General features: G+C 37.5%; 1 long non-coding RNA gene across 1 annotated transcript; it reads right to left on the bottom strand.

Moving 5' to 3' along the window:
- On the bottom strand, window positions 1–2,139 carry LOC126880561 (uncharacterized). Its single transcript, XR_007696634.1, has 2 exons — window positions 1,738–2,139; window positions 1–1,176 (listed from the first exon to the last, which is right to left on the bottom strand). It is a non-coding gene; the product is annotated as an uncharacterized LOC126880561 (long non-coding RNA).
- Between the last annotated feature and the right edge of the window lie 9,172 nt (window positions 2,140–11,311).

The following is an 11,311-nucleotide window of genomic DNA, read 5'->3' on the forward strand; positions in this document are numbered from 1 at the left end:
TCACAATAAATGTATATTTATTGAATGTAACTACTAGATCTTTTTAACAATCTCTGAGTTAGGACAAGTAACTAGTGTGTAACTCTAACATGACAGGAAAAAGTGATACTAGTGAAAGTCAATTACAAAATCATCATACAACTATGATCTAAGAATACTCTTTATAAGGTTAGAAAAACTGACTACGGGTACCTCTAATACAGGAAGTACAACTTACAACTAGGTTAGTAGAACCCTCACCAAATAATAATTGTACGTTTATAATACGTACACCTTAATTAAATACTACCTGATACTATATATAACATATAAATACCTCACTGTGAGTGGGACAGGCACAAGCCTTATTGAATAAATAAACCTACGAGTGGATACACAGATCCTTTTCCTAACTCGTGGTTTATAATAGTAATAATAACAAGTGAAACCAAAAACTAATCTGAGGGATTAGAATCCAGAAGTTCATATGAATTTAATAAATTAAAGTTAAAGTTAAATAAAGTTAATAAGTTAAAGTTAAGTAAAGTTAATAAGTTCAAGTTAAATAAAGTTAATAATTACAATTTTGACTAATATGTGAAGTTAATTTTTAAAAATTTAATTAAACATATACTAAAATAATGGAATGAGTTTAAATAATTATACAAAAGTGGAACACAGCCTAAAAATAATCAAGATAAGAGTACCGACTACTATTATCAGGGAAAATATCTGAGCTCAGAAATTTATACCTTTATAGATTGCAGAGTGTTGGGGAATGCTATCAATTAAATATTATGTTGTAAAGAAAAAAAAACCTATAAAAAATATAAAGCAGGAAAAATGTGTGTGCAATTGAACTATAAAAAAAAATGTACTAAATATCACAAAACCAGTCTGTCTTTAATAAGAGCACAGTAAATGTTCCCAAACAAACCACTCTTTCCTAATCTTGAAGTTGATGTAATGAGCACCCAAGGGTGCTAACTCTCGCTAGCAGCTGTCCTGCTGGAGGTACAGGAGAGGAAGACTAGTAGAAAGCAGCTGAAGGTACTCAAAACTGTTGGAAAGCAGCTGGAGGTACTCAAAAAAAGAAAATGTGGAAATAATCCAGGCTGGTCGCCTATTGATTGTTTCTCTCTGTGTGGTCTGGCCTTGGTGTTGTTGTAGGGTGGCTTTAAGATTTCATGGTAGGTGCTAAAAAAAACACAGTGTGGTGTTACTACCAATCTACCAATGTCAAAAAAAAGAAGCAAGAGATACGAGGAGGTGTTTTTATTCCTATGGGAATAAGAAGAAATAGGTCATTAAGTCCAAAAACTTGAATGACTAGACAGCTTGACCTTTTATCAGGTTGCTATCAGATGACCTTGGTCAAATAACACAAGTAATTTCCAATTGAAATACAAAATATAATTACTGTGAAAGAATATTTTATTATAATATATACACCGGTATATAGATATATTATACAAGGATGAAATATAGTAAGACTAAGCGATGGATACTTATTTGATCATCGTTCAAAAGATAGGAGTTCTGTAGACTTGAAAGGAATATAAAAAATGGAGTTTAAATTAGCTCTATTTTCCAACTGGAAGCACAAATTAACAACGAATATTGAATTATCTCTAGATGAGTTTGATCCATGAAAATAAAACATAAAAACCATGAAAATAGACTATGTGAAACTTAGTTAGCAAATGTCAAGGACTTCCAAAATGGCTGAATAAAATACTTAATAAAATGTGTATTTACCGGGGTAGAACTCATTGGATATAGTATGCTCTAAAATTCTTCAAATCCACTGCTGCTGGATAACTTCACTATACTTTTATTGTAATATTTAATCAATTTGGAACTGAGAATTAGAGGTGAATAATTGAGTCTAATGACCCCGCACACTACGATTCAGACCGAACACTCGAGAAACAATGGCAATCCAAGGCTCACGTTCACAGCTGAATCCTTCGTACCCCTCTACTAAGCATTGGCTGTCAAAGTGGGGAAACCAATGTTGCCACGTTTTAAATGTGACGTCATCAAGCATTTAAAAATTCTGAGATGGGTTTAAGTTCTATTTGAATAAACATTGAAAGAAAATAATTCTGAAAATAATTAAATAATATTTTGGATAGTTAAATAATATCTTCCCATCAATAATCGATTCTATAAGGGGCGGAACGTCACAAGCCCCCCTTTTTCGATTTGAGGGTCGAAAAAAAGATCATTCGTTTGTATTGCGTTAGTACTGGATTGTATCACCCTTCATTCGTTTGTACTGCCCCCACCCTTTTAAATCTGCCTGGAGGGGCTGGTGACATGCCATCCCCCCCTTTTTCGATTTGAGGGTCGAAAAAAAGCTCATTCGTTTGTATTGCGTTAGTACTGGATTGTATCACCTTTCATTCGTTTGTACTCCCCCCACCCTTTTAAATCTGCCTGGAGGGGCTGGTGACATGCCATCCCCCCCTTTTTTGATCTGGGGGTCCGGGATGGGTATGTTCGTTTGTACTGCGTTAGTATCGGATTGTATCGCCTTTATTTTGTTTGTACCCCTCTAACCCGTCTAGATTGGCCTGGGGGGCCAGTGACATGCTACCCCTCTACTCTGCAGTTATTGCCATCTAACGTCGAAAATAGGCTCTTTCGTTTGTACTGCGTTAGTACTGGATTGTATCATCCTTCATTCGTTTGTACTGCCCCCACCCTTTTAAATCTCCCTGGAGGGGCTGGTGACATGCTATCCCCCCTTTTTCGATCTGGTGGTCCGGGATGGGTATGTTCGTTTGTACTGCGTTAGTATCGGATTGTACCGATCTTATTTTGTTTGTACTGCCCCCACGCTTTTAAATCTGTCTGGAGGGGCAGGTGACATGCTATCCCCCCTTTTTCGATCTGGGGTTCCGGGATGGGCACGTTCGTTTGTACTGCGTTAGTATCGGATTGTATCGCCTTTATTTTGTTTGTACCACCCCCACCCGTCTAGATTGGTCTGGGGGGGCCAGCGACATGCTACTACTCTACTCTGCACTATTTGCCATCTGACGTCGAAAATAGGCTATTTCGTTTGTACTGCGTTAGTACTGGATTGTATCACCCTTCATTCGTTTGTATTGCCCTCACCCTTTTAAATCTGCCTGGATGGGCTGGTGACATGCTATCCCTTCCTTTTTCGATCTCGGGGTCCAGAATGGGTATGTTCGTTTGTACTGCGTTAGTATCGGATTGTATCGCCCTTATTTTGTTTGTACTGTTCCCACCCTCTTAAATCTGTCTGGAGGGGCTGGTGACAGGCTATCCCCCCTTTTTCCATCTGGGGGTCCGGGATGGGTATGTTCGTTTGTATTGCGTTAGTATCGGATTGTATCGCCCTTATTTTGTTTGTACTGCCCCCACCCGTCTAGATTGGCCTGGGGGGGACAGTGACATGCTACCCTCTACTCTGCACTTTTTGTCTTCTGAATGTCGAAAATAGGCTATTTCGTTTGTACTGCGTTAGTACTGGATTGTATCACCCTCATTCTTTTGTACTGCCTCCACCCTTTTAAATCTGACTGGAGGGGCTGGTGCCATGCCATCCCCCCTTTTTCGATATGGGGGTCCAGAATGGGTATGTTCGTTTGTACTGCGTTAGTATCGGATTGTATCGCCCTTATTTTGTTTGTACTGCCCCCACCCTCTTAAATCTGTCTGGAGGGGCTGGTGACAGGCTATCCCCCCTTTTTCCATCTGGGGGTCCGGGATGGGTATGTTCGTTTGTATTGCGTTAGTATCGGATTGTATCGCCCTTATTTTGTTTGTACTGCCCCCACCCGTCTAGATTGGCCTGGGGGGGCCAGTGACATGCTACCCTCTACTCTGCACTTTTTGTCTTCGGAATTTCGAAAATAGGCTATTTCGTTTGTACTGCGTTAGTACTGGATTGTATCACCCTCATTCTTTTGTACTGCCTCCACCCTTTTAAATCTGACTGGAGGGGCTGGTGCCATGCCATCCCCCCTTTTTCGATATGGGGGTCCGGGATGGGTATGTTCGTTTGTACTACGTTAGTATCGGATTGTATCGCCCTTATTTTGTTTGTACCGCCCCCACCCGTCTAGATTGGCCTGGGGGGCCAGTGACATGCTACCCTTCTACCATGCATTCTTTGCCATCTGAATGTCAAAAATAGGCTACTTCGTTTGTATTGCGTTAGTACTGGATTGTACCGCCCTTATTTTGTTTGTACTACCCCTACCCTTGTACATTTAAAACAGAAAAGGATTAGTGCTAGGAGTAAAGACACAAACTCAGCCAAACCTTGCACATAGTAACACCGCGGGTGTAAAATTTGGTAAATTCGTCAAAAATGAAACGAATTAAATTTTGAAACTGAAAAACAGGCTTGCAAGCCACTCTCCACTCTCCATGGGGAATGGAAATTTACCCCCTCAGATGGATTTCGGAGTTGTAGCGATTTGAAAAATGGTACATGTATTTGTTGGAGATATTTTGAACACCATTTTCAATCAGAAATCAGAGCACCGACCTTGTCTTTTCCTACTAGGAAGAAATTTATCCATCCCTTCAATAAATTTTACAGTTTTACAAGCTATCGATATGAAAATCAAAGATCTCATGCGGCGCATTCCGAAATGCACTCTTCGTTGTACAATTTCAACCTCTCTGGATAACTGATAAACTGAAACATACATACGGCAGAATTCATTGAAATCGAAAATTATTAAAAGTATTTGGAACATTAAATGAAAAATTCCCACAATCAATATCTTTCTTACCATCTAATGTCAGAGACCAGATAACAATAATTGCCGCTGCTATGTTATGGTAATTTGTTTTCTAGAAAGGTTTGTATTGTTCGTTTATGACTGCAATAAGATTCAGAATTTCCGTATTTTCTTTGTAAAATAAATATAGTGTCAAAAACTTGCTTATACATTTGACGCACTGTCCGTCAACGTGTTAATTGACTCTACAGATTCAGTGCCAAAACGAGACATTTTTATAGAAAAATATTTGCAAGTATATTAAATGCCAAACTGACCTATTAAATAAACAATGACATTGCAACTTTCGATTTCTACTATGGAATTATCGCTGTATAGACCACGACGGATCTGTTTTGAGGTGGATGTGAGAGGTGGCATTCCGATTTTTGCAGATAAAATTAGGTGACAACTTCAGTAATTATAATGGGCTTATGCTTCTTCTCAAATATGTTTGGAATATTATTAAAAAAATTTAAATATTTAAAAATTTCGAAAAACATCGATTTTTTTCAACTTTCATTGCTTGTAACTTAAAAACGATTCATTTTGGAACAAAGTCATAGGGAAATAAAATAAAGATAATTGAATTTTGTATGATATACGACACGACTGGTTTAAAATATCTTAAATGATTATCCTTTCTGCAAAATAGCAATAAATACAAAATAAGAGGGCAAAATAAGCCTCTTTTTATTCAATGTTTTTCAACCACTTTGGTTGCACTTAGAACCTTCGTATTTTACTTAGAAAATTCTTACAACATACTCAATCCGTCCACCAAATTTCATTAAAATCGACATAATAGATTTTGCATAATAATTTTGCAATCTAAATTTTTTTAGAAAAAGTTCAAATTTTTTAAAAGCTTTCTGAACAAAAAGTAGAGTAGTAGTAGTTTCTGTTAGAAGTTTGCTAATTTTTTTACATATCGAGAGGTACTTTACCAATCCAATACACTTTACAAAATTAAAATCGGATTATTTAAGCGGCCTCAGCACTGTTTTAAGGATATAAACAATTTTTTTGCTTATAAACAAATATAGTGAGGACGTTTGAGTTGAAATAAATTCATTTTCTCGAGAATGGGCAACTCTGGAGATAAATCCCTAAACAGGTCGATTTTTATATTTAAATTATAATTTTTGGGATATCTGTCATACTACTAACGTGATCCATCTGGGTGTGATGACGTAATCGATTATTTTTTTAAATGAAAATGTGGGTCGTGTGCTAGCTTATTTGAAAGATTATTCAATTCTCTATTTATTACATAATTGTTTATACAGGGTGCCCAAATTTTTTTTAATTAATTGAGACAAACAGAAGAAAGTATTTAATTTAGTTAATTCGAGATATATTTTACTGTTGTCCTAAAACAGAAAAAAATGTTTATTTGATAAATAACAGAAATATGAATTTATTCGTATTTATTAACTCAAACGTCCTCACTGTATTTGTTTATAAGCCAAAAAATTGTGTATAACTTTAAAACATTCCTGAGGCCGATTAAATAAACCAACTTAAGTTCTGTAAAGTGTATTAGATAGGTAGGGCGTATCTTTATATGTAAAAAAATTAGCAAACTTCTAAATAACGGTCTACTTTTTGTTCAAAAAGTTTATAAAAATTTTAAACTTTTTAAAAAAAATTTAGATTGCAAAATTATTATGCAAAATCTATTAAGTGTATTTTATAGTCGTATATCATAAAAAATTCAATTATCTTTATTTTATTTCCCTACGACTTTGTTCCAAAATGAATCGTTTTAAAAACGATTGAAAAGTTGAAAAAAATCGATGTTTTTCGAAATTTTTAAATATTTGAATGTTTTTATTAATGTTCCGGACATATTTGAGAAAGAACATAAGCCAATTATAATTACTGAAGTTGTCACCTAATTTTATCTGCAAAAATCGGAATGCCACCTCTCACATCCACTTCAAAACAGATCCGCCCTGGTCTATACAGCGATAATTCCATAGTAAAAAAATCGAAAATTTATTTTAAAAAATTTTATTTAATAGGTCAGTTTGGCATTTCATATATTTGCAAATATTTTTCTATAAAAATGTCTCGTTTTGGCACTGAGTCAATTAACACGTTGACGGACAGTGCGTCAAATGTATAAGCAAGTTTTTGACAGTATATTTTGCAAATGAAATACGGAAATTCTGAATCTCATTGCAGTCATAAATGAACAATACAAACCTTTCTAGAAAACAAATTACCATAACATAGCAACGGCAATTATTGTTATCTGGTCTCTCGCATTAGATGGTAGGAAAGACATTGATTGTGGGAATTTTGCATTTAATGTTCCAAATACTTTTAATAATTTTCGATTCCAATGAATTCTGCCGTATGTATGTTTCAGTTAATCAGTTATCCAGAGAGGTTGAAATTGTACAACGAAGAGTGCATTTCGGAATGCGCCGCATGAGATCTTTGATTTTCATATCGATAGCTTGTAAAACTGTAAAATTTATTGAAGGGATGGATAAATTTCTTCCTAGTAGGGAAAGGCAAGGTCGCTCCTCTGATTTCTGATCGAAAATGGTGTTCAAAATATCTCCAACAAATACATGTACCATTTTTCAAATCGGTAGCGTAGAACTACTTCGAGTTCCATTTGAGGGTGTAACTTTCCATTCCCCATGGAGAGTGGCTTGCAAGCCTGTTTTTCAATTTCAAAATGTAATTCGTTACATTTTTGACGAATTTACCAAATTTTACACCCGCAGTGTTACTATAATAGTTTTGGCTAAATTTGTGTCCTTACTCTTAGCATTATTCCTCCCCTGTTTTAAATGTAGAAGGGTAGTATGTCACTGGCCCCCAGGCCAATCTAGACGGGTGGGGCGGTACAAACAAAATAAGGGCGATATAATCCGATACTAACGCAGTACAAACGAACATTCCCATCCCGGACCACCATATCGAAAAAGGGGGGATGGCATGTCACCAGCCCCTCCAGACAGATTTAAAAGGGTGGAGGCAGTACAAACGAATGAAGAGTGATACAATCCAGTACTAACGCAGTACAAACGAAATAGCCTATTTTCGACGTTCAGAAGGCAAAGAGTGAAGAGTAGAGGGTAGCATGTCGCTGGCCCCCCAGGCCAATCTAGACGGGTGAGGGCAATACAAACGAATAAAGGGTGATACAATCCAGTACTAACGCAGTACAAACGAAATAGCCTATTTTCGACGTCAGATGGCAAATAGTGCAGAGTAGAGTGGTAGCATGTCGCTGGCCCCCCCAGACCAATCTAGACGGGTGGGGGTGGTACAAACAAAATAAAGGCGATACAATCCGATACTAACGCAGTACAAACGAACGTGCCCATCCCGGAACCCCAGATCGAACAAGGGGGGGATAGCATGTCACCAGCCCCTCCAGACAGATTTAAAAGCGTGGGGGCAGTACAAACAAAATAAGAGCGGTACCATCCGATACTAACGCAGTACAAACGAACATACCCATCCCGGACCACCAGATCGAAAAAGGGGGGGATAGCATGTCACCAGCCCCTCCAGGGAGATTTAAAAGGGTGAGGGCAGTACAAACGAATGAAGGATGATACAATCCAGTACTAACGCAGTACAAACGAAATAGCCTATTTTCGACGTTAGATGGCAAAAAGTGCAGAGTAGAGGGGTAACATGTCACTGGCCCCCCCAGGCCAATCTAGACGGGTTAGGGGGGTACAAACAAAATAAAGGCGATACAATCCGATACTAACGCAGTACAAACGAACATACCCATCCCGGACCCCCAGATCAAAAAAGGGGGGATGGCATGTCACCAACCCCTCCAGGCAGATATAAAAGGGTGGGGGGAGTACAAACGAATGAAAGGTGATACAATCCAGTACTAACGCAATACAAACGAATGAGCTTTTTTTCGACCCTCAAATCGAAAAAGGGGGGGATGGCATGTCACCAGCCCCTCCAGGCAGATTTAAAAGGGTGGGGGCAGTACAAACGAATGAAGGGTGATACAATCCAGTACTAACGCAATACAAACGAATGAGCTTTTTTTCGACCCTCAAATCGAAAAAGGGGGGGCTGGTGACATGGACCTCATTTGTAGGGCGATAAGAGAATAAGATTGAGTCAGCTAAATTAGTTAAAAACGGTCAAATAACCTATGAAAAAGCCGTGTTACTACTTACCCCTGTTACAACAAGCCCCTTGTTCCCCTACTTTAGAAACAAAGCTTATACGGGTTTACGTACGCATTTTATATTTTATTTAAAAATACATATTGTTTCTAATTAGACCAGAGAAATTAGCCAAATTAAAGCCTGATTCATGCTACTCTTTGATACAAGTATTTAACAATTCGTTTCGAAAAATTTAACAACCTGACACAAGGTTAGGTTAACAACACTTAGGTTAACAACCTAAGACAAGACACAAGAGCAAGAATCTATAAAGCAGCAATTAGACCTATATTGACATACACGGCGGAGACAAGACCTGACACATCTAAAACGAGACGACTACTGGAAACAACAGAGATGAAAATACTCTGACGAATATCAGGGAAAAGTGTGTTGGATAGGGAGAGAGGTGAAAACGGAAGAAGATCATGCAATGTAGAAAACATAAATGGATGGGTGACAAAACGGAAACAGGAGTGGAACGAACACATGAGTAGAATGGCAGAGGATAGGATAGTACGAATAGCACGAGATAAGTCACCAAATGGACGAAGAAGTATTGGCAGACTAAGAAAAAGATGGTGCGATAATTTAAACAATTTAGGAGGCTAATATTGAAGAAGAAACCGTCTTTAAAGCCTACATACAAGAAGGAAGAAGAAGAAGTTTCGAAAAATTTGATGATATCTTACAATATGTATGTAACAAACAAAATATGGAAAAGGTTAAACGTCATTTTCAACGAAAATTTTGTTTTCGTTTATAAATTCGCAAAGTCTATTCATTCGTGCGTCGCCGCCCCTGCAATACTTCGAGCCGATCCACCGATGGATTACAATGTAGTTTTGTCGCCCAAATCCAAATTTGAAAACGGCATTTTGACATCTCAAACCATCTTCGAGATAACCTTGAGGTCGGTTATCAGTAGGTATAGTCAACGACTTGCATATGGGGACAGCAATTTAGGGTCCTTTAGCAATTTTAGATAGCGAAATAATAATTCTACAATGGAGACAATGCTAAAAACACGTAAGATCTAATAGACTGTACGTAAAAATGTAAATGAAAATTTCGTAGGTATTATTTCAATTTCAAACTAGCGCGTGACTTCGGCTGACATCGCTTATAAACGCTTGTGATCAGGACCCTAAATTGCTGTCCCGAGATGCAAGTCTTTGTTTAGTTTGACATAAATCGACATACCAGTCCACGGTGGTCACGGCACTGCCAAGCATCTATAGGGCCAACATTTCAAATGATTCAATGCAGTTTGGTGTTCTAGCCTACGTATCTGGACCATAATAGGCTTGGATCCCGCGTACCAAAAAAAAGTTTATTAATATCTAGCTAGCTGAAAATTTGTTAATAGCTTAACGGTGTCTAGTCGGAAAATTTGGATGTATGGGAACACTAGAACAGGGGAAGTTTTAATTGTGGAACAGGTTACATGTTTCGAACGTCAGACTACGAAAACGTCCCATGTATTTTGTCGGACAGAAAATCTCATTGAATTGTTACCCTTTCATTAAATTCTCATGCAAAAATCAGACTGCTATTATTTATCACCAATATAATTCCTTTCATTTTACACGTTCTACGTATCGGACTTATTAAAGCGCCCAACATATTTGTAGGACAAACATTTTTTTCATATTGTAACAAAAGAATGAATCACCGACCTCAAGTAGCAGCTCCAAACGGTTCCATCTCGGGAATATTCTGGCGAAAGCACGATCACGATATACGTGGAATCTGTGGAGAAAGATCTGTGGAAGGTCACACAATAGCTAGAGGTGGCGAAGTCTGAAATTATCGAGAATAACGTTATTAAACGCTTTTATTTAGTTCAATCGTTTGGGTCAAATCTTTAGACGTTAATTTGACTGCCTTTTCTTCAATGGAAATGAATGAAGTTTTGCAGACATATGGATTCGCGGGAACAATACACGAATAGTCGATCAAATTTTTTTTTATGTTTGTGAATTGTTTAAATAAAAAAAAACGATTTTAATAGAAAATGCTTAAATTCTCTTGTTTCTGAAAATGTAGAAACTTGAAACTTTCACAGATTGTAGCTAATTATATGAACTATACATAATTTCACTTTTTACGTCATTTGTTTACGTTATACTTCATATATAAACAATAAAGTGTTTCAAATTTATCCAGTTTCTGTCCGATTTCTATACAGTTTTCAGCGAAAAAATGTTATCGCACCGCAGAGGGACGAATGTTGCCCTTAGTATTGTCGTGGGCTTCAACTGTCCATAAAACGCAAGGTTCGACTGTTGACTAAGCTGCGCTGTCGTGAACTGGGGCCCGAAAGTGTTTGCGTAAGGACAGGCTTAAAACCCTGCATTGAGCCTGCAAAGCTTACGTTTCATTGAGCCGAGT

This window comes from Diabrotica virgifera, chromosome 1 (assembly GCF_917563875.1).
Source record: "Diabrotica virgifera virgifera chromosome 1, PGI_DIABVI_V3a".
Lineage (NCBI taxonomy): Eukaryota > Metazoa > Arthropoda > Insecta > Coleoptera > Chrysomelidae > Diabrotica > Diabrotica virgifera.